At 41.0% G+C, this 23,813-nt stretch overlaps 1 protein-coding gene across 6 annotated transcripts in view; it reads right to left on the bottom strand.

Annotated features, from left to right (window-relative positions):
- The window catches only part of UST (uronyl 2-sulfotransferase), a 317,208-nt gene that overhangs the window by 198,992 nt on the left and 94,403 nt on the right, over positions 1–23,813 (bottom strand). The window lies entirely within an intron of this gene.

Here is a 23,813-nt window from a genome sequence, read left to right as displayed (position 1 = left end):
TCACAGAGTTAAGATAATTAAATATATTGATATAGTTTTGGATGTCCCCTCCAAGTCTCATGTTGAGATATAATCCTCAGTGTTGGAGGTGGGGCCTGGTGGGAGGTGTTTGTGTCATGAAGGTGGATCCCTCATGGCTTGGTGCTGTCCTTTTGGTCATGAGTTCTTGCGAGATCTGATTGTTTACAAGTGTGTGGCACCTCCCCCATTCTCTCTCTTGCTCCCACTCCTGTCTCGTCCTGTGAGACCCCTGCTTTCCCTTCGCCTTCTGCCATGCATGTAAGCTTCCTGAGGCCTCCTCAGAAGCAGATGCCAGCACCATACTTTCTGTACAGCCTACAGAACCACGAACCAATTAAACCTCCTTTCTTTATAAATTACCTAGTCTCCAGTATTTTTTTATAGCAATGCAAGAACGGCTTAACACATGTATTTAATGTAAATTTAAATTTAAAATCAAATGTAAATTAGATGTATTAAATGTGTGCAGCACTTATCACACTGCCTGTCCAGGATATAGTAAATGCTCAATAAATGGTCACTACTTCCTCATCTTATATTACCAAATTTTATCAGTCATAGTTTTGTTTGTTTGTTTTTTTGAGGCGGAGTCTTGCTCTGTCGCTGAAGTGTGAGTGCACTGGTGCGATCTCGGCTCACTGCAAACTCCGCCTCCCAGATTCAAGCAGTTCTCCTGCCTCAGCCTCCAGAGTATCTGGGACTACAGATGCGTGCCACCACATCCAGCTAATTTTTGTATTTTCAGTAGAGATGGGGTTTCACTATGTTGGCCAGGCTGGTCTTGAACTCCCTGACCTCAGGTGATCCGCCTGCCTCAGTCTCCCAAAATGCTGGGATTACAGGCGTGAGCCACCGTGCCCAGCCAGTTATATTTAGTTTTATAATTCTATTTATTATTCACAAAATCAAAAGGAATCCTGAGGTCAGGGAATAGTTTATTGTATAAAGGATGAATATTAATATAAAATAATTATTAGATATTTTCTATTACTTTCCAATACTGTCTTAATATATCTACTAAAATATACAAAATTTTGTTTCCAATTATCTGAACTACCTTTAACAGTGTGCAAATGAATTTCCAGAACCTCAGGGGCTATAATTTATTCTTGACTCTGAAGCCTTGCATTAGCAGATCTATTTTAGTTTGAATTGGTCTCTGAAGAATACAATGTTTTAATTCTAGATCACCTTATGGAAACTATAATATGCATTAGTGTCACTGTCAAAGAAGCTGCCGTGACACTGTGTCAATTTTGATCAAGCACAAGCAATTCTTCTGAGAATCTTTCTTCCACAGGCCCTTTTCAAATCATAATCATAAGCAATTTAAATCCTTTCCCTTTTATTCAGAAGCAGCCATTTCCCACAGGATTCCGGTAACCTATAACACGATCATGTGTCGGCATGTCGCCCCCGGAGTCTGAGCCTTGGTAAGACACTGTTAACGAAGCAGTCACTGTTGAAGGCAATGCTGCAACCCCAGCTTTGTCCCTGCCAACAAATTATGCTAATGCCACACTTTCCACTGTTAAACCATGGGTTGCATTTCTCTGAGAGGTAGCTGTCAGCACACACCAGCCGCTGCTGACGATGAGGAGTCTGTGTGCTGTGTAACTGTCTCCAGTAGCTCCACTGTTTATAATTAACGCAGCCTCAACACACTGTGAGGAAGGACAATTGCTGGCACAGCTTTATTTAAGCCTCAATAAAATTATTTTCCACTGAATTAAAACAAATGGCTTTATTAACAATCAATATTTACATATTTTTCCAAAAATATCTGCTTAAAAAAATCTTGAATGCTCGCCCAACTGGTTAACAAAGGCAAACATATCCCAAAAATACTTTCTTGATCTTAAATGTGAAAAATGAGCATTCCAGACACTGAAAAATAATATCCTAATTAAAATGCTATCAATTATGATTTAGAAAGTCATTCCATTTCTAATTAAACTTAAAAGCAAATGAATGCTCTTCCCTTACTATTTCAGGCTCAAAAACACTGCCTTATTTTATAACACATCTTTTTTTTTCCATTAAATCTGAATATACATTTTAGGATGTCAAGGGTAAATGTGTAGAAGGAAATGACTTTCAGAATCAAATGATCAGTGCACTGTTGCCATAATAACAACCGAAATATAAATATGTATAATTTCCAAATTAGCTCAGGAATTCATCGTAATGTTATATGATCTTATGCAGGTAGAAATGGCGTATCAAAGAGAGATGGAATCACTTAAGGTTTTTGTTTCATTCCATTTGAAGTAATTGCTACAGTCAACTGATCCCACCTGTGGAATGCCAATGCACCTGCTAACGCAGCAGACCCAGCCCTGCACACAGCAAGCCTCTAACCAGCAGCCGGGTAGGTCCTCTTCTGTCCTCTTCTATCTAGATGTCATGTGGCTGCCACAAGGATTGACACTTTCCATCACGTGCTTATTGCACGAAACACCCCTGATAAGTACAGTGCAGGTAAGGTGAAGATGACTAAGAATCTACCCGGGAGAAAGAAAACAAGACAAGGCTGAAAATAGCAGCATCCTCATTCTCATCATCAGTGGTCAGCACTGATGCTGTTCTCAGCACTGTGCAAAGCACTCTCCGGACCTCATTCTATGGCAACCTAGGAGGCAAGAACCCCAGTTTACAATAAAAGCAGCTCAGGAAGGTGAGGTGACCTGCACCATGTCAGGCAGCTAATCAGCAGAAGCTCCTGGGTTTGACACCAGCAGCCTGACTCTGAAGTCCTATTGCACACCCACACATTCCCTGCCTTGCTCAGATTCCCATCTGGGAGCCACAGCAGGCTTGTGAGAACTTCATCCCTTTGAGGTGATCTGTCTAGGGCTGCTCAGGGGTGGCCTAAGCAGAGTGCGGTCTTAGCTCTGGGAGCAACATCCAGCACCCCCCAGCTAGACATGTACTTCAGGCAGAGTGTCCCTCGCCCATTGAGGACAAAGGGCTGCTGAAGAGCCTCATCCCCTGGGAACCCAAGGAGCCAGCACAGTACTCAGCGGGGTGAAAATACGGGTTGGAGAGGGACAGGTGAGACGGGGGCCCCCATCTCGCAGCCACTCAGAGCCTCTGGCTGCTCCTGTCTGCTTCTAGCTGATGTGTTCTTTTCCTGGTCCCGGTTAGCTACAAGGTGGCTCCTCTGCAAGGGTGTGCCCATTCTGCAGAGTCACCATTACTTTGCAATACTTGATATAAAAAGTGATCTTGAATTAGAAATCCATTCACATTATTGCAAGAAATTTCAGCATTACATTTGTCAGCAACCGAAAAGGAAACTCTGCTTGATTATTTAAATATAATTTCAGTTGATGGGAATTTTTGAAGAGTGGTTGTGATAAGCTGAACAATGATTCCCCGAAAGTTGTCCTCGTCCTTATCTCTAAAACCTGTAAGTCTGTTACTTTATGTGGCAAAAGAGACAACGAGTCAAAGAATGCAGGCAGCTTCCAGGATGCTGGAAGATCTAGATTACTTGGGAGAACCAGTGTAATCACAGTGTCCGTGTCAGAGCCAGGCAAGACGGTCAGAGTGGGAGGAGGAGATGTGATGTTGGAGTGATGCGTTTTGCAGATGGAGTAAAGGGCCACGAGTCAGGGAATGCAGACAGCTTCTAGGAGCTGGAAGAGGCAAGAAAACAAATTCTTGCCTAGAGCCTCCAGAAGGAACACGGCCCTACTGACATCTCAATTCGAGCCCATTAAAACACAGTTCAGACGAACTGTAAGACAATTATTGTGTGTTATTTTAAGCCACTACATTTATGGTAAGTTGTTACAGTAGCAATAGGAAGTTAACAGTTGTGAAAATTATTTTTTATTCTTTGTCACTTCTTTATATGAACAAAATTTCTTGTAAGTGGTGACTCTCTCAAGAATTTGAAGAAACATTTATCCAAAAGGCTCATCTGAGAACTGAATGAAGCATTTCAAGTTGAAAATCTGAAGAGAGGTCATCAATCTATTCAATTATAAACTGATACATTTTTTATTTGGAGGTTTCCTACAACTTCAAAATTTAATACCTTCCCTAATATTTTGTATTTTGTTTTACTAATAATTACATAATAATATGTGGTGAAAGTTTTCATCAAGCCTCATACAGACACCATCACCTCACCAGTTTACTTCAGTGTACCATCAAAATATTATCATTTTTAAGTATTCCATGATTTGAAAAGTTTTGATGTATTGCTTTACTTAACAAATATATAGAACACCAACAAATAAGAGTGTTGTCTTTGAAAGGAGGCTTTAATCCAACCAAACTGCCATGGTGCTAAGCCTGATTTTCTCTCAAGCTTTGTTACCACAGTCAGTACATTTCACCCGCCCCACAACTGTGCACATGTGTGTGCATGCACATACACACACACACAATTTCAGAACAGAAAAATAACCATAGATATAGTACACCACACCCCTCAAGTTACAGAGGAAATAATCAAATCAATGAAAGGTTAAGTAATTCAGCTAAGACACATGGCTAGTCAGTAGTGAAGGTTAAGAACAGCCCCAGGTGCTTGCTCACTCCACAGCATGACAACCTTACTACCTGCCATTTTTGACCCTAAGCAGTCACAATTTTCAAGCTTGATTACCTAGCTTACTCTCCAAACTTGAATTGGAGAGAGTGGGTTTCTCTTATGTAATGAAATTCTTTCTCTAAGGACACACACATATCCTCATTGAGAGAACCTTCTTAAAAGCTTCAAGCATTGAAGTCAATTTCCAAAAGCAATACTCCAAGTGTCCTGCATGTGGCTGCAGGCAGTTTACAGCCTCCCAAGGTTACTACACTAATGTAGATGTTCATGCTTTAGCATGTTTGTTGAAAAGAAGTAATACTTGTGAATATCAATTTCAGTAAATAACTCAAACACATAGGAGACCAGGCCTGTGCAACAATGTGAGTGAAATGCTAGCTGTCTGGGAAAGTATAAAGGCAGTGTGACAGGTGACGGGTAGAAATCAGGGGCAGGACTGTAACTACTGCACCCATCTAAGATTTATTGAAAATCTCTATGCTGGGCATTATGCTAGATCCTGGAGACACAGTCTTAGTTTGGACTGCTGTTAACAAATTGCCACAGACTAGGTGACTAGGTGGCTTAAATAGCAAACATTTAATTCTCACAGTTCTGAAGGCAGGAAGTCTAAGTTCAGGGTGCCGACATGCTCAAGTTCTGGTGACAGCCCTCATCCTGACTGTCTCGTCACATGACAGAAAGAGACAGAGAGAGAGAGAGAGAGAAAACGCTCTGCTGTCTCCTTCTTCCTTATAAGGCCCCAAATCCCATCATGGCGGCCCTACCCTCAAACCTAATCACCTCCCACAGGTCCCACCTCCAAATATCATCATACTGGGGGTTAGGGCTTCAATATATAGATTTCAGACGGACACAGCCATTGAATCCATAGCATTGTCTCTCAGAATTCTGCAGAAAAAGAGGTGACAGACATTAAACAAAGGATGATAAAATAAATATTGATTTCTGATTGTGATGAGTCTTACAAAGAGTAAATACAGAGTGATGCATGTGAGAAGGAACAACAGAGGCCCCGAACTCCAGGAAGAGCAGAAGAGAGGGTGAGAGCATCCCAGGAGATGGTGGGCAGCCTGTGCTGGGCCCCAGGTCAGGAGGGAACAGGCCGCTGTGAATAACCAAGAGAAGTAAATGCATCCTATGAAGGGTGAGAGTCTCAGTGCCCTCCTGACGCCTGGGGTTAATGGGAGGGGCTGCCGGGATGATGTGGCACTCCACTGTGGTGGAGTCAGGGACAGCTCCATGTAAAGGGAGTCTCCCCAGCTGTATCTGGAAGAAAAGAGGGACAGTAACAGCAAGAGAAGGGCAGGCACACCTGGCCAGGGCACCATACACCTGCAACGGGGTGTGGCACTGGGAAGAGGGCAGGGCGTCTGCATACCCAGGGGATTGCTGGATGGCGAGTCTAAGTTAAAGATGTGTTTATGACCTGAAACCAAAATCAGAAGAGGTAGTCTCATTCAAGAGGCAAATGGAAGTCCTTGCAAAGATGCCAAAGGGATTGGGGCACATCTGAACTGAGTTTACATGTATGCAGAATTTTAATGTTATCACGCATCATCTCGGCAGCCCCGCCCACCAACCCAAGGGGTCAGGAGGGCACTGAGATTCAGCCATATGACCTTCACAGGAAAGGAAGCTGAGCCCAGGTCATATGGCTGGGTGGAGTGAGAGCTGGGCTCGGACTGGGTTCAAGTCCCAGTCCAGGGCAGTATGCACAACAAGGCAATGGGTAGACTGGTTTCCTGCTGCCATCGTGTGTGTGTGTGTGTGTGTGTGTGTGTCTGTGTGTGTGAAACATTACCACTGTGAAGCTGGAGGAAAGCTAAACCCAGAATCCAATAGAAGTAGTCTGTGAGGACTAAGTAGGCCTTGGTGACTTTCTACGAATGAAAGAATTCTTGCTGGGTTATGGGTCACATGCATGAAGGTTGATATCAATGCACACATAATTTTAAATGGGTAAAATAAAATTGTGCTTCCAGCACTGCCTCCTGTTTGATGGGTTTCTGGCCCACGGCCTGGTGTGGCTGGTCATGACTGTGTCTTTCACATTTTTAATGGATCAGTCCTATGTTTGACAGAGAAATGATTTGTCACTTGCCAATTCTTCTCATGCTTTAGGGAAATGGGTAAGAGGAACATTCTACCGGATGTTTCAAATAAACTGCATTAAAATGATATGCATGTGAACAAGAGACTTGAAGAGTTGCTCATAAATGCTGATGCTGATTTAGGAAGTGTGTGGATGAAATGGGTTTGATGCCAATGTCGGTCTTATGCAGATGTTGTGGGACAGATAGAACCATCCCATCTGGGATTATGCTTTCCTGTAAACTTTCAAGTAACACAAGGAAAGGATCATAGTTTCTTCTTTGTTAGGCCTTCAAATATAAAAGGTTTTTAATAGCGCAGCAGAAATTATTGAAGTCATTTGGAAAGGTAATCCTCACAAAATTAACTAGCAATCTAACATATGAGCCTGATGGTGTCTATTAAAAGGAAGTAAGATTTAATAAATTCATCACTCTCCTTTTCCTATCATCTCTCTAGTTCTATTTCATGTCAGCTTTAATAGGATTTAGGTGAAATTTCGTGGTTCACAGAACTATCATATTGGAAGATAAACGAGGATTCTCATACCTCCATATGTTACTCTGAATGCCTAGATAAACATAACACCAAAAAACAAAACTACACCAAAGCCAAACAAATAGGTGCCTTAACATCAGAAATTCCTCGCCAAAGATGAGCAGAAGGCACAAGGGAAAGAACGCAGGGGAAAGAACGTGAGTGTGGCAGCCAACAGCCCAAGGTACTGATCTACTTATTGGACGTAACCTTGGCAAGGTCTTACAGTTTCTGAGTTTAAGTTTCCCCACAGGTAAAGCAGGAAGAATAAAACTTACCTCATAAGGTTGGAGTGTGTGGAATGGGGAGTGGTTAAAATCATCATTTATAAACTACCTGGCATACAGTGTACACAAAAAGTGTAACTCTCACAATTATATTTAAAATAGAGCCAATTTAAGAACACGGTGCATTAAGTAAAACATCTTCCAAGTAGTCACATACATAAACATCAGTCTGGCACTGAAAGATGTAGCCCTTGTTACACTCTTAGAATGGCCTGTCACAGTCTTCCTGCATATTTTTCAGGATTTATGATGAGGGGTTATACCTCGGCATAAATTAATGTAATTTTTAAAACCTTGACAGGGTTTGGGTATTCCTACACTTGTAGTATGATTCTGAAAGATAAAGTGTACTGTGGCTTATAAATACCCTTTAGCACTTACTAGATTAGTTTCTTTTCTAGAGAAGTCTTAGTCCTACCTTTCAACAAAATGAGTTGGGAAATCCTTTCTAAAAGCCTGGCTGTTTTGAATTGCTCATAAATCTAGAAATATTCATGGTCTTTTCAAAGACAAAGTGAGTCACTCACTTTTGAATCACTGAGTTTGAGGGTTGATGCAGATTACAGGGCTTGAAAGCAAAGGCCAGCACTAGCTCTGTTGGACAAAATCAGAGTTCATCTTTGCATCAAAACAAACAGCAAGTTTTCTGGTTTTCAGGAAACTAATGGAGAAAACACATTTGTGAATTCCAAATATATCCAAGCCTACTTAACATCAACTTACTTGTTGGAAAATGCTTCTTAATAAAACAATTTTTCTCCAACAGCAGAAAACATCAATCGAGTGAGTCTATCCATACTAAAAATAAAGTCATTATCATGGTGCAAAAGGGAGCAGCAGCTCATCAGAAGACAGAGCTTTCGGTCTAAGGAGTGGCCTGACATGGAGTGGGGCCTCAGATGACAGTGTCTTTGCAGAGGAAGTGATGATGCCAGGACTGCTCATCAGTGGCGAGCTCATCAGTGATGAGCAGTCTCTGACTGAGACATTAAGAAGATTACTGTGTTGGATGGAGGGAGGCACAGGGTGACCTTCCAACCTTACTTCCAGTTCTCAGATTCAGGGACTCCCTGAATATCCCTTAAAGCAACAAGCAAAGCAAACTGCTTATCTTTTAAAAATCACCTTATTTATCACGTAGATTTCAATCCTACAAATAAGTGTGTATTAGTCTGTTCTCATGGTGCTGATAAAGACATACCTGAAACTGGGTAATTTATAAAGAAAAAGAGGTTTAATAGACTCACAGTTCCACATGGCTGGGGAGGCCTCACAATCATGGCAGAAGGTGAAAGGCACGTCTTACATGGTGACAGATGAGAGAATGAGAGCCCAGTGAAAGGGGTTTCCCTTTATAAAACCATCAGATCTCGTGAGACCTATTACCACGAGAACAGTATGGGGGAAACTGCCCCCGTGATTCAGTTATCTCCCACCAGGTCCATCCCACCCAATCTCAAGATGAGATTTGGATGGGGACACAGCCAAACCATATCAAAGTGTGAATAATAAACATCAAGAAGAAGGATATTAATGATATCAAGAAGACATTTTAACATGGGTATGACTCTTTATAAAGAGTCGGTACTATGGCACAGAATTTTACAAATAAAATGGCTTTCAAAAATACATGCATACGTGTGTGTGTGTGTATCTATCTATCATCTATCTATCTATCTATCTATCTATCTATCTATCTATCTATCTATCTATCAATCAATTCAACAATGCCTCAAAGAAAGGTAGAAATGGGAAGGGAAAGCTGTTTGATTAATGCAAACTAGGTTTTCCTCTCAGGAATGACTTTATGCCAGCCAAATGACAAACGTTTCACAGATTTTTCTCTACTGTGACTAGCAGGCAAATGTCTTGGTTTATGCCCAGAGGAGTGGTAGGAACTGGGGTTACATGAATATGCGATTGTCTGCTCTCAGGACACAAAGACTGAAGTTAGTTGAGCATAGGAGAAGTGAAAGATACTTGCTTTCACAGCTGAGGTTTTATGAGAGAAGCCATAGACCAGGCAGTAAGAACAAGACCCTGGTTGCCCTCAAGGTCATGACTGTTTCAGAATCAAGCAAAGCCATTACAAACCTAAAGAAAAAAAAATGCTTTGTAGAGGTCGTAAAAAGATAAATCAAAGGAAGTTACATGTAACAGAGAATAATTGAAGAAACCACTCAGCAATGCAGGAAATATATTTCATGATAGTACAAAGAGGCACTGAAGCAAAAACAACTTGTAAGGATTATAAAAATAATAACACAGGGTTATAAATGAGAAATTGAATATGCTAATGAAATTGTGATGATGAAAGCTGGAAAGAGAGAATGAAGTTGTACTAGCTAACAGAAATATGAAGCAGTAGAAAATGAATTTTTCGGTAGGGAAGAGTTCATCTTTTTCTGAGGTACAGGAAAATAGGAATGGAACTGGCGTTTATTATGTCTATCATGAGTTGTGCATTAGGCAACTCACTAAATGTAATTCTCTCATTCAATCTTCAGGTGGATGTTGTTTTCTCATCTTGTAGACAAGGAAACAACCCTCAAGGGGTCAAAAAATTTCCCCAGGAAGGGACAACTAGCCAATGGTAGAGGCAGCACAGATTTGGAAGAGTCTGTTTCCAGAGCCCATAGTTGACTTCCTTATTTTGCAGATCTACCCCCAACTACTGGTTTTTTTGTCTGTATAACATCAGTAATTTAATAAAGGCACAGATTTTGAAAAATGTCTTTCAAATAAATAAACGAGAGAAATAAGGTTTAGGAGCTCATCATAGGTTTTCTAACGTATGTTATTTTATTTTTTAGTTGTCACATAAAATAACCAATATTGTCATGGAACAAAGCAGGGAAGAATTTAAAGTCTAATTACTTCCTTCTTTCCCCAATATGTATATGCATTTGTATATACATATATACACACACATATACATATACACACACACACACATATATTCTAAAGTTATATAAATAATGTCACATAAGGCTGTGCATACATGTAAGAGATAATTGTCTAAGGAAGCATGCTTTCTCAATTTAAAAGCCTCAGACATATATTCCATGCATATTCCCCAAAATATTTAAAGTCAAGTTTACAAAAGTTTGTTTCCTCACCTGGAGTGTTTTTACCCCATCTTTCTACCTAACCAAATATCCCCATTTTCTTTCTTTAGGTCCATTTTTCAACACTCTAAGCCACATTAATTTGCCTCTTCTCTGAATTCACACACACACACACACACACACACACACACACACACACACACACACTCTCACAATTTCAGCAAGGAAAGAATGGGTCAACGCCGGACCTGGAGGCTAATCACATTTGATTGCTGTGTGTTTCATTTCACTTTGGCATGGAGCCAGCTTGTCTAACAACCAGGTGTTTTCTCTCTCTCTCTCTTTTTTTTTTTTTTTTAACATTCTTTATATTAAACGTAGTAAGTAAATGACTTTTCCTAAAAAGCCAAGGAATTTAAGAAAACACCCGACTTTTCTCTACAGTACCTCTGATCACAAAATTAAACACCATACTGAAAATGCAACACTTGATTCATTTCTGTGGGGAGTCTTTCAAAAGCTTTAAATACGGTGACCCCAAGCCCAAAAGGGCATTTGAAAGACAATTTCAAAAGTAAGCCCTGCTGCTACTCCACTGCAGAGACCATTTTGAGCTTCTCTTCCACCACTAATGTCACAAAAATGACCGACACACCAGGAAGGAGGGCTTGCATTTCAAGTCAAATCCCTTTAACAGCAGTCATTCTTGAACATGCCACACCAAACAGACGGAGTCATCGAAGTACTGTATGTACCACCTGCACTTCCATCCAAATGCCACCTGCAGTACAGACCACATGAACTTTTAAAGGTTCCAAGCCAATGTAATGTTCACAATCATGACCACTTCTAGGCCTAAAAATCGCAGAGTACAAAGTCACATTTCGAGTTAGCTACCTCAATTTTAAATCTTTTATGAATAAAACAACTATATACATAATGCACACCACATTTAAAAAAATTTTATTAGCACTTGTGGAGAAAATAGACAACAGCATTTCTGAATACTGAGCACTGTGTACTGAGGGCAAAACAAGGGAAATCAGAAAACCATCTCACTGCCCAGTAAACTGGACACTAGACCAAACTATTTTGTCAAATTACAATTCTTCCCTTTGCTATAACTATTGATCATGACATTTTCTGAAACAGGCAAGGATAACTACTAATTATTACATCAACACATAACATTCCTGTGATGATTAATATTGAGTGTCAACTTGATTGGATTGAAAGACGCAAAGTGTTGTTCCTGGGTATGTCTGTGAGGTTGTTGCCATTTGAGTCAGTGGAGTGGAGAGGCAGACCCACCCTCTATCTTGGTGGGCACCATCAAATCAGCTTTCTCTCTCTTTCTGCCATGCTGGATACTTCCTGCCCTCAAACGTCAGACCCAAGTTCTTCAGCTTTTGGACTCTTTTTACATCAGTGATTTTCCAGGGGCTCTCAGGCCTTTGGCCACAGACTGAAGGCTGCACTTCCTTACTTTTGGGGTTTTGGCACTTGGACTGGCTTCCTTGCTCCTCAGCTCACAGATGGCCTGTTGTGGGACTTCACCTGGTGATCGTGTGAGTCAATACTCCTTAGTAAACTCTCTTAATATGTACATCTAGCCTATTAGTTCTGTCCCTCTACAGAACACTGACTAATACAAAAATGCTTTCACAGTCTTAGAAGGCAATGTGTATGTCTGCATTACACAATATATTCTATAATGGCGCTACAAGTAAACACACTCTTTGCAATCAACACATACTTGGATTTTTTCATTTTTACCCAAGTGTTGTTTTTTGCCTAATGAAGATTCCTATTCACTGACAGGAGAAACTACTATCCTGTGGTTTCTCAACCACTAGCCACCCAGACCTGGATCAGACAGAATAAATAAACAAAGGTGGAAGCACCTGCTATGCTTCTTCCTCCTCAAACATCTGGGAATTTTTTTTTTTTTTTTTTTTGAGACGGAGTCTCACTCTGTCTCCCAGGCTGGAGTGCAGTGGCATGATCTCGGCTCACTGCAACATCTGCCTCACATCTGGGAAATTTCATAACGGGTAAGAGCACTTCAAGACCACCTGGAATCTTCACCATGAATAAGCTCTACAATATCGGTCAAGTCATTCAGCTTTTTTGAGTCTCATTTCCTCATAGGCAAAATTGGAGTTAAGATGACTATAACCAAGTATGTAACGTCAAGGTGCAAATACAGTCTGTGCTCTAAGTTCTGCCCTTGGTAAGTTTACTTACCACGTTATACTTACCAAGTTGTGTTAATTGACTGTACATTCACGGGAAGGAGTAGAGATAATGTTGGCAGAACTTATGGTGGAAGTAATACATTCACTGTGCCTTAAGGGACGGCCATGACTCAACTCAGTTGTGATAAAAGGAATAAACATTTACAGTGGGAAACAGTATAGTCATGAGAATGACAGGCAGGATCAGCTTGGTGTGTATGTGTAGGCTTAGGGGCCTCTGACCGTGAGAGTAGCTGCAGCTCTCCTTAGAGCATCCTTACAATTTGTTGTGGAGCTTATGGGTGAAAATTCACAGTTGAAGCCAAGTTCTGTTCACTGAATGTGTTTACCAATTTCAAGATGTTGTTAACTGACTTCCCCATAAAAATGATAAAGAGCCCAAAAAATTCTAAGATGACATACTACTACACCTACATTCATTCCCTCCTTTAAATTATATATAATAGACATATATTTTATATATTATAGTATGTATATATAAGTAAATGTAATAAATATATGTAAAAATAATATATGTAATATATTATGCATATATTATATATGTTATATTATGTATAATAATTGTGTATGTATTATGTAATATGTATGTATTATGTAATATATTATATTATGTATTTGTAAGTAATAAATGTGATAAATATACGTAAAAATAACATATGCAATATATTATGCATATATAATATATATAACATATAATACATGCATATACATATATATGCATTATATGTAATATATGCTTATATATTATGCATATATTATATATGCATCATGTATGTAATATATACATACACTATATATTATATTATGTACATTATGTGTATATTATATATAATTTAATATATACCACAAAGCTCTCATTGTCAGTGTTAAGTAATTCAACTATAAGAAATTATTTATTCTAAAATGTTATCTCTGATTTTCTTCCTCAAAAAAGGAGGAAAAAAGAGAAAGTCAGGGATTCAACCACGGTAACACAGTTTAGATCCCAATTCTCCATAAGCTTTGGTATGAAGACCAACCTGAAATGTAACTTAGGGCAAGTTTATACCTGTCATTTTTCTATTCTAGTCAGTTCAAAGGCAGCCTTCCTGACCAAGGCAAATAACTCATGCACAAACACGTGATTTACCCAGATCGTCTCTGACATCCCACAAGAGATTACATGGGAAAGCCCACTCCGCAACCCTAGTCCCATCTCTTCGAGAGGTAGCTACCGCCTAGTCACTGGCCTTTATTGACTAAGGGAAAAGCCACCATGCAGGACATGCTAGGTTGGCGGCACCTCTGCGCATACGTTATCACCTGTGGCTGTCTCCGATGAATAGGACTTAGTAGATGCGTACTTTGATATGTAACATTTTATTGCACAACATTATGCTGATGGATGTGGTTCTGGTTTTGTTTGTTGAGCATGAATCATCTTTGTGAATGTTTCCCCTATTTACCTTACATAATGTTAATCAAAACATATTTTTCGGCAAGGTGCAGTGGCTCATGCCTGTAATCCCAGCACTTTGGGAGGCCAATGCAGGTGGATCACGAGGTCAGGAGTTCAAGGCCAGCCTGGCCAAGATGGTGAAACCTTGTCTCTACTAAAAACTACAAAAATTAGCCAGGTATGGTGGCACGCGCCTGTAATCCCAGCTACTCGAGATGCTGAGGCAGGAGAATCGCTTGAACCTGGGAGGCGGAGGTTGTAGTGAGCCGAGATCGTGTTACTGCACTCCAGCCTGGATGACAGAGTGAAACTCTGTCTCAAAATGAAACAAAACAAAATCCCATATTTTTCAGCTGTAAGCAATTTGACTAGGTTGTAGAAAGTTAAAATTGATCACCAACATACAAAGGAAGAAATGTGTCATCTATCAATTAACTTTTTTGTCAGGTCCAGGTGCTGCCCTAGTTCCTGCCAGTTCAAGTGTGTGTAATTTACACAACAGCAATTGTAGTGCCTAGCATCTGCAGTGGTACCTGTGGCCACACTCCAGGATACATGTCTTCCTCAGCTTTCTAGTGAATCTCTCATTGTAAGGGTCTCCTTTTTCTCCTGAAGTATTAATATTATGAACATTAGTGAGCAAAACTCAGGTGAATAAATGCAGATTTCTACCTGTGTGCGTGTGCACAGAGAGATGAAACTACCTTCTGCCAAAACCACTTCCAGAAACTCATCCCCACCTTCCTTGGATCCTTTTCTACTCTGATTGGAAACTGCCATTTAATTTTATTAGTTATCTGGCTTTCAGGCTCCAAATAAGTCCCTCTCCCTAGGAACAGTGACCTTCCCAGCAGAGAGCTTGTTCCTTCTCTCCCATCTGTTTCCACTGGCCTTCCTCACCTGGCCTTCACCAGAAGTGGGTATTTCTTTAGCTAAGACAGCCCACTGTCTGCTTTCTGTGAGTGAATCCTCCCCTGGTGAGAAAGGGCAGTGATCTGAGAATAAAAGGAAATTGTTCGCGCACTATCAGAGAAGATAACAAATCCCTGGCAAGGCAAGTAGGCTGCAAAGGAATTATTGGAGCACACTATGTAAAAACCTGGAAAGACCCTGATACGGTTTGGCTGTGTCCCCATCAAAACTCATCTTGAATAGTAACTCCCACAGTTCCCACATGTCATGGGAGAGACCCACCGGGAGGTAAATGAATCACGGGGGCGGGTCTTTCTCGTGCTGTTCTCGTGATAGTGAATATGTCTCGCGAGATCTGAAGGTTTTAAAAAGATAGAGCTCCCCTGTACAAGCTCTCTCTCTTTGCTTGCTGGCATCCATTTAAGATGTAACTTGCTCCTCCTTGCCTTCCACCATAATTGTGAGATCTCCCCAGCCATGTGGAACCCTAAGTCCATTAAACCTCTTTCTTTTGTAAATTGCCCAGTCTTGGGTCTGTCTGTATCAGTAGCGTGCAAATGGACTAACACAGACCCCTAGTGAAGAATTAACATTGGAATAATAAATATCCACTACAATGCAAAAATATTTCAACAGAGATTTCTAAAATGTTTTACTACCTTTAGTTTCTACCCTATTGACCCAAGTTTTGTGTATTACACCACGATCTCACCCCACCCACATATTAACTTCAATTCATCAGGAAATAGGAGCTTAACGCCTCCCCCACCTATCCTTGCTCCTTCCCCTGCCTGATATTTTTATTCCAATGCAATACTTGTCTAGAGTTTTCCAACACTGACTTCTACCAAAGCATGGTAATATTAAAATTAAGATTTGCTCCATAATGAATCACCTTTTCCTAAAATGAAAAACTAGGACTGTGTTTCTGTAGACAGTATACTGTAATGCTGAGAATGTAAGTAAATATGAAGAAAAGCACATTTAGACAAAATTAAATTTTCAGTTCTATAAAAGGAGAAGACAAAGAGTAGCTAAGATCTTCTGTGGGGAAAATAGAATAGCCTTTCCAGAGTATGTAATTTATCATCTTGAAATAGATTGGGCAAGTTCCAACACAGCCACACATTCAGAATCTTGTCCACATTCTGTGCACTCACAATGAACAAGTCCATGCCCCAATTCCAAGATCCTACAGCGTGGGCTCTGCGGTAGAGGGACAGGTGTGCAGCTCCAGGACAGACGGTAGCAGAGGAGCTGTATTTGGGAATGCTCACTGCAACATTTCCAAGTCATATTTTTATAATTGAATCAAAGTGATCTTATTCTGAAGACCCACAGACTTGCTTTTTTCTTTAAAAAGAAAAAATCCTTTTTGTTTGTTTTTCTATCGATAACCTGCCACTAGCTATCAGACTTAATCATGTGTGATATCTGTTAGAGAATAAAGAAAGAAGTTTGTTATATGATGCAAAAAGTTGCACATTTTTGTCCTTATGTATCTAGAGGACTGGAAATCTAAAATGTCACTCCAGTATTTTGGGTATGCAGGGGGTTAGGGAGGTGGCTCTGGGAGCAGAAAGTGTTACTTGGAGTACAGATGTCCCCTACTGAAGAACAAATGTCTTTAAGAAAAACAAACAACCCCATTAAAAAGTGGGCAAAGGACATGAACAGACACTTCTCAAAAGAAGACATACATGCGGTAACCAAACATATGAAAAAAAGCTCAACATCATTGATCATTAGAGAAATACAAATCAAAAATACAATGAGATACCATCTCACATCAGTCAGATTGGTGATTATTAAAAAGTCAAGAAACAACAGAAGCCGGTGAGGTTGCAGAGAAACAGGAAAATAAATTAGTTACCACTGTGGAAGACAGTGTGACGATTCCTCAGAGACCTAGAACCAGAAATACCATTTGACCCAGGGATCCCTTTACTGGATATACACCCAAAGGAATATAAGTCATTCTATTATAAAGATACCTGTACATGTATATTCACGGCAGCACTATTCACAATAGCAAAGACATGGAATCAACCCAAATGCCCATCAATGATAGACTGGATAAAGAAAATGTCGTACATATACACCATGGAATACTATACAGCCATCAAAAGGAAAAAGATCATGTCCTTTGCAGGGACATGGATGGAGCTGGAAGTCATTATCCTCAGCAAAGTAACACAGGAATAGAAAACCAAACACCACATGTTCTCACTTATAAGTGGGAGCTGAACAATGAGAACACATGGACACAGGGAGGGGAACAACACGCACAGGGGCCTGTTGGGGGAGGAAGGGAGAGCATCAGGAAAAATAGCTAAGCATGTGGGGCTTAATACCTAGGTGATGGGTTGATAGGTGCAGCAAACCACCACGGCACACATTTACCTATGTAACAAACCTGCATGTCCTGCACATGTACCCCAGAATTACAAAATAAAATAAAAAACACAGGTATCCTCATTCATTCAACAGGTATTTACTAAAGTCATGGGACAGGCACTGTCCTCGGTGCTGGGCATAACAGATGGGGGTTGAGAGGTTCTGACCCTCACAGACCTTACAGCCTGGTCTGGAGACTGGAAAGCAGTGGGGAGCTAGGGAAGCCCAGTGGAGGAATAACCAACTCAGGCTCAAAGCGGTCAGCAAAGGATTTCTGAGGAAGACGCTACCTGAGCTTCCATAAAAAAGATAAATAGGAATTAAGTGATAAAGGTGGGGATTGGCAAGAGAGACAGACACTCCAGGCAAAGTGAACAGTTCACTAGGCAGCTCCTACCCTACATGCCCTCAAAGCAATCTCCTATGCTTCAGATCTCTGAAGATTATGATATTTCTTCATACAAATGAATAAAGTAAAAACAGACTTGGCTTACATGGTGAGAGACTGTAATATATATTTCAGTGAAATCTCCAGATTGAAAATCAGTAAGTCTGAGAACAGGAGTCTCAATGGAACACAAACAGGCCTAGGCTCTTTTCCTGAACTATAACCGTTTAAACACACATCCAGATCCAGGGCATGCAGCACAGGCCTTGGCAGCAGGAGGGCAAATGAGAGATTAGCATTTAGCCAAACGCAACATACGTTTTTGATAGATTCAGCGTAATTTGCCTATTTACAGTGACTGTCTCTTTTTCCCAGAGGAAAAATCAGTGGTCTCTGTTCATGTTTGTTTCTCAACATTTTAAACACAAAATGTTCCTGACTCTGCTTTGCTTGAGGTCCTTTCTTAATGACAACACTGGCATCGATCACAGATTCACAACCGTGGGTGCAGGTAAAAACGCCCTTTCTGGACAGTGATGAAAGAACATGATTGCTGGTTTGCTTAATCCCTTTTGCTGCTAATTAAATCAGTACCCAGACATCATCCTCAGATTCCTTGCATCTGGTTTGAACAAAGGTAAGAAGTCATCGTTTGAAACTTTTCCCAGCCACATGCAGTGTGGGCCTCATTCACTCGGCCTCATCAGGGACAGCCCCTCGTTTGGCAGCCATGGTAAACACGCGGTCAACACCAGTCACTTCTGTTTCGGCACTTGTCCTCTAAGTTGTTGGAGCAGTGAGCTGGCTTTAGTCACTCCCTCGTCCCCATGTACACGTAAAGTCTCCAAAGGTTCAGGAAAAGTTGCACAAACCCGGATGTTCTGATCATTCTATTCCCAGCCATCACCTCACCCCAGGAAAGCCCAGTCACAACATTCTTCCTATTTCTTCAACATTCTTCTTCTTATGGGCTAAAATGGTGATTTACATCAGCATTCATTGATCATAAAGGTCGCCTGGCTGAGCAGAAAAGTTTGCCAACAGTCTACTTAGTATGGTTAAACTCTCATACAGTTGTATCTGTATGCATAGAGATATACATTATATGTATATATGCATAGAGATTTGCATGAAAGGGTATTTAAAATGCTAATGTTCCCTTTTTAGTAAATAAAGCAGTATCTGTGAGTGGCTGGATTTCCAGGAATTTTTTACCTTTTTCTTTCTCGTTCAAGATTTGCATTTTTTCTTTATAATTTTTTATGATGTCCAAATTGCTTTTATATTGGTAATGCTTCATTTTATTATCAGTAAAAACCATAAATAAATGTGTATGTGTATATATATATGTGTGTGTGTGTATATATAAAAATATATTAAATATACTTTTTAAAGTAAATCCAGCTGGCTAGTCTGTCCCGAGGCTACATGTCAGGGATGTGGGATGCTAAAAATCCACGACAATAACTGTTTGTTGCTCAAGATGTCCAGGAGCAGGAGCGAGCCTGGCTACCAAGGTCCACAAGGACTGGCTGAGCTTTCCTCTGCCCCTACTGACACCACCTCCAAATAAGGGCAGGAAGTCCTGAGCCATCAGCTTCACCAGAGTGAGTTCTGGAACGGCATGGATGCCATTTAAAACCCATTCTGAATGATACAGGGAGTTTCAAAGGCAGAGCGTAGGGGTTCTGACGCTTTGCTCTACCCTCCAGCCAAGGAATCCCATGAGAGTTGCCAATAGAAAGACCACAGATGATACAATGGGAAAATCTTTTCTGGCTTCTAAATGCAGCTCTGTTGAAGGCCTCGTCCGAGTGGGACGACGAGAATCACGGTGAGGGCAGGTATCAGAGTAGAGTCCACAACATCAGTGACACCACAACCACACTTGAGAAACTACTCATCTCTTTCCATCATTTTTCCCTTCTGGGTTCCTCTGTAATCCCATATGTCAACCTGGAGGCTGCACTTCCAGTTGCCCATTGAGACACTTCACAGACCTCCATCCAGTCCTGCAACTTTTGGTGTTGTTCTCTAATGCATCTGGGAAGCATTTTATGTTGCCCCTCAGGATCATAATGAGACCATTATCGCCAGGCATTTATTTTCGTTAAAATAGTGAAGTGTGAGCTTTCTTAGATTGGTTGTCCTAACCCAGATGCTTGGGCCAGGCTGGAGCAAGCTTGCTTTTTTGGTTTGTTTGTTCTCCTCAGACGAAATGTGCTGGTTTGTCTTGGACTCTGGTTGATTCTATTTCTTTAGTGTCAGAAGGGTGGCTATGGCCTACACATGCAAAGAAAATAAATTCTTCAAGACTGGGTGTAGCATGATAGTTAAGAGCAGACACTGGTCCAGGCTGCCGGCATTCAAATGCTGGCTCCACTGTGGGCCGCTGTGAAGCCCTGGGGAAGCTACTCAGCTTCTCTGTGTCTCATGTGCCTCTTCATACAATTGGAATAATAATAGTACCTATATCACAGAATTCACTAAAGTATGATCTTCAAAAAGTGAAAACACTACACTCATAGAAATATAAAGTGGGTAGGCATCAAATATTTATTTAGCTCATTAACCAGGGAACCAGCAAGGTGAGAATTAGTATATATCATAGAGTGGGTATATATCCCCAGCACACACACATATACCATATAGAACAGTATCTGGCACATAATAAGCAGTAAGCACTGTATAACTATATAGATGTAACTATATAACTATAGTTATACACTATATAATACCATTATTATTTTGTAACTAAAATTGCTCTTTCAGTCTGCATCTGATATGGTTTGGCTCTTTGTCCCCACCCAAATCTCACTTTGAATTGTAATAATCCCCACATGTCAAGGGCAGGAGGAGGTGGAGGTTATTGAATCATTGGGGGCGGTTTCCCCATGCTGTTCTCATGATAGTGAGTGAGTTCTCATGAGATCTGATGGTTTTATAAGGGGCTTCCCCTTTTGCTCAGCACTCATTCTCTCTCCAGCCACCCTGCAAAAAGGCACCTTCCGCCATGATTGTAGTTTCCTGAGGCCTCAGCCCTGCAGAACAATGAGTCAATTAAATCTCTTTCCTTTAAAAATTACCCAGTCTTGAGTATGTTCTTATAGGAGCGTGAGAACGGACTAATACAGCATCCATCAAAAGAGGCATTTTTTTCTCAATATAAACTGTCTGGAATAAATTTGAAATGTGGCAAAAGGAGTTTCTAAATGTCTATTAATATTGCCTTTTTCAACTAGAAGACATAAATATACTATTTTCTACTTCATTGGGATGATTAATTCTATACTCAGAGAAGGAGGTTTATTCAGCTTATTAAGGAGAAGAATTTTTAAATTTTTACTTTCAGCACTATGGCTATGATGGTTAATTTTGGGCATCAACTTGATTGGAATGAGGAATGCCTGGATGGCTGGTGAAGTGTTGCTTCCTGTGTGGCCCTGAGGGTGTTTTCAGAGGAGACGGGCCTGTAAGTGGGTGGACTGAGTGGGGAAGATCCGCCCTCAACAAGAGCAGGCACCGCCCACTCATCCAGAGCCTGAACAGAACAAAAAGGAGGAAAGGCAAATTGTCTTTCTTCCAGAGCCAGGACACCCTTCTGCTCCTGCCCTTGGACATGAGGACTCCAGGTTCTTTGGCCTTTGGACTCCAGGACTTGTACCAGTGGGCCCTAGGGCTCTAGGGTCTTTGGCCTCAAACTGAAAGTGACAGCATTAGCTTCCTTGGTTCTTGGGCCTTCTGACTTCGACTGAACCACACCACCGGCCCCTCTTGGTTATCCAGCTCAAAGAGAGCCTATGGAAACTTTGCAGCCTCCTTAAATGTGTGAGCCAATTCCTGTAATCAATTTCTTGTCATATGTCTCTCTCTATATATATAAGAAACAGAGTTTGAAAGTTTCTCAACTTTCAAACCTATTAGAATAGTGTAATCATGTTTATTTATTTATTTATTTTTTATGGTTTTTTTTGAGACAGAGTCTCGCTCTGTCACCAGGCTGGAGTGCAGTGGCGCGATCTCAGCTCACTGCAACCTCTGCCTCCCGGGTTCAAGCGATTCTCCTGCCTTAGCCTCCTGAGTAGCCAGGACTATAGGTGCGCGCCACCACACCCAGCTAATTTTTGTATTCTTAGTAGAGATGGGGTTTCACCATGTTGATCAGGATGGTCTCGATCTCTTGACCTCATGATCTGCCTGCTTCAGCCTCCCAAAGTGCTGGGATTACAGGCGTGAGCCACCACGCCCGGTCTTAATCATGTTTTTCATAACCTAAAAATAAGGCTTTGTGCATGGTTCAAATTTCGGGGAAAAAACATTGAATTTTTTTTAAACAACCAAGAATGGGTAGAATAACTATACCATGGTCACGGCAGAACAAGACTCTGCTGTCTTCCTTGACTGTCTAAACTCCCCAAAGCTAAATGTTAAAGCCTGAACATCTTCCAGGTATCTCCTAACAAGCAAAATATTTTGTTTGCTCTGTTTCTCATACATGTGACTTACTTCTTAAAAAGATTCTCCCAACAGGTATGACAAGTTAGTTTCATATGATCCTAAGATCTGTTTCTGTGTCTGGTCAGGGCCAATCATTCCATTCCACATAAGCAAATTTGCTGACCAAAAAAATTTGGCTTCTTACACTTAGGTTATAAGGGGTCACTCTGCCAATCTCTTTAACCCATGGCAAATTTCAGAGCGAAAGCTCTGTCCAGTGGGAGATTACAGAAAAGACTCAATTCACCTGCACTGAATGAACCCATGGATGAGTATTTATCCAGAAATCGCTTCATATTTTCCAATCATCTTCTGTGCCAGTGAACATGAACTGCAGATAATTTATCCAGAACAGGCTCTCTGTGTTGGAGATAAAGCTGGAGCCCCTGAAGCTATTCATTAGAACAGTAAAAAAATGTAATCCTCTCTTTGGGTCAAAACAACTACTTTCCTCACAGTATCGGCATGACTTCCACTTTTTAAAAAGAATTTTAATGGACCATCTGTGACAGCCTCCAGGAGAAACTCCCAGTTCTCCCGACCTCCTGGTATTCATGTCCTTGTGTAAGGAATAAGGAGGCCAAATTACAAAACAACCACGCAATGAAGGGAAATTTTAACTGGGCCAAAGGTGACAGGGAGTGACTTGGTTTCAAACATCTTATGTCAGGCCTGAAAATGAATGCTGAAGCAGCAACTCTATTACACAAATTTATGACAGCAAGGAACCTCAGGCAGCCCCTGGCCAACATTCAGCAGGCAACTGAGGCCCACAATCCACCAGCCCACGTTGACCTGAATCCTTTAACAACCACTTGAGTTTGCTAGCAGCTCCTTCCCCAGTCAAGCTCTGACTCACCCACAGCCCCAGGTGACACTTTGACTGTAGCCTTGTGAAGCAGAAGACTGTTAAGTTATGCCCAACTCCGGGCCCACAGGAACCTTGAGATAATAAGTATGTGTTGCAATGAATAATGTGCTGCTTTAAGCTGCTGAGTGTCTTCTCATATTGTTATATAGCAACAGATAACTAAAACATCATCCTATAAGATAGCAGGTCAGAGGTCGACAAGCTAAGACATTATGGCTTCCACTGATACCCAAGTAGACTGTTCATATCAGACGGACCTACTGCTGAAGCATGGCCTCCCAGCACTTCGCGGGACTCACCAGACTGTCTCACTCAGGACAGCCCATGCCTGGCTGGTCACTCACTTCCTTCTGGAGATCACCAATCCTCCATCTCACCTTTGAAAGGCTGCTACCCTCTGAAGCCAACTATCCAAAGTCTTTTCACTGTAAAACTACCTATACGCCCTATGGCACATGGCTAGGTTTCCAGATTGTCA

Source organism: Macaca fascicularis, chromosome 4 (genome assembly GCF_037993035.2).
Source record: "Macaca fascicularis isolate 582-1 chromosome 4, T2T-MFA8v1.1".
Classification (NCBI taxonomy): domain Eukaryota; kingdom Metazoa; phylum Chordata; class Mammalia; order Primates; family Cercopithecidae; genus Macaca; species Macaca fascicularis.
Note: the sequence above shows the minus strand (reverse complement) of the source record. Positions and strands in the feature narration are given on the sequence as shown.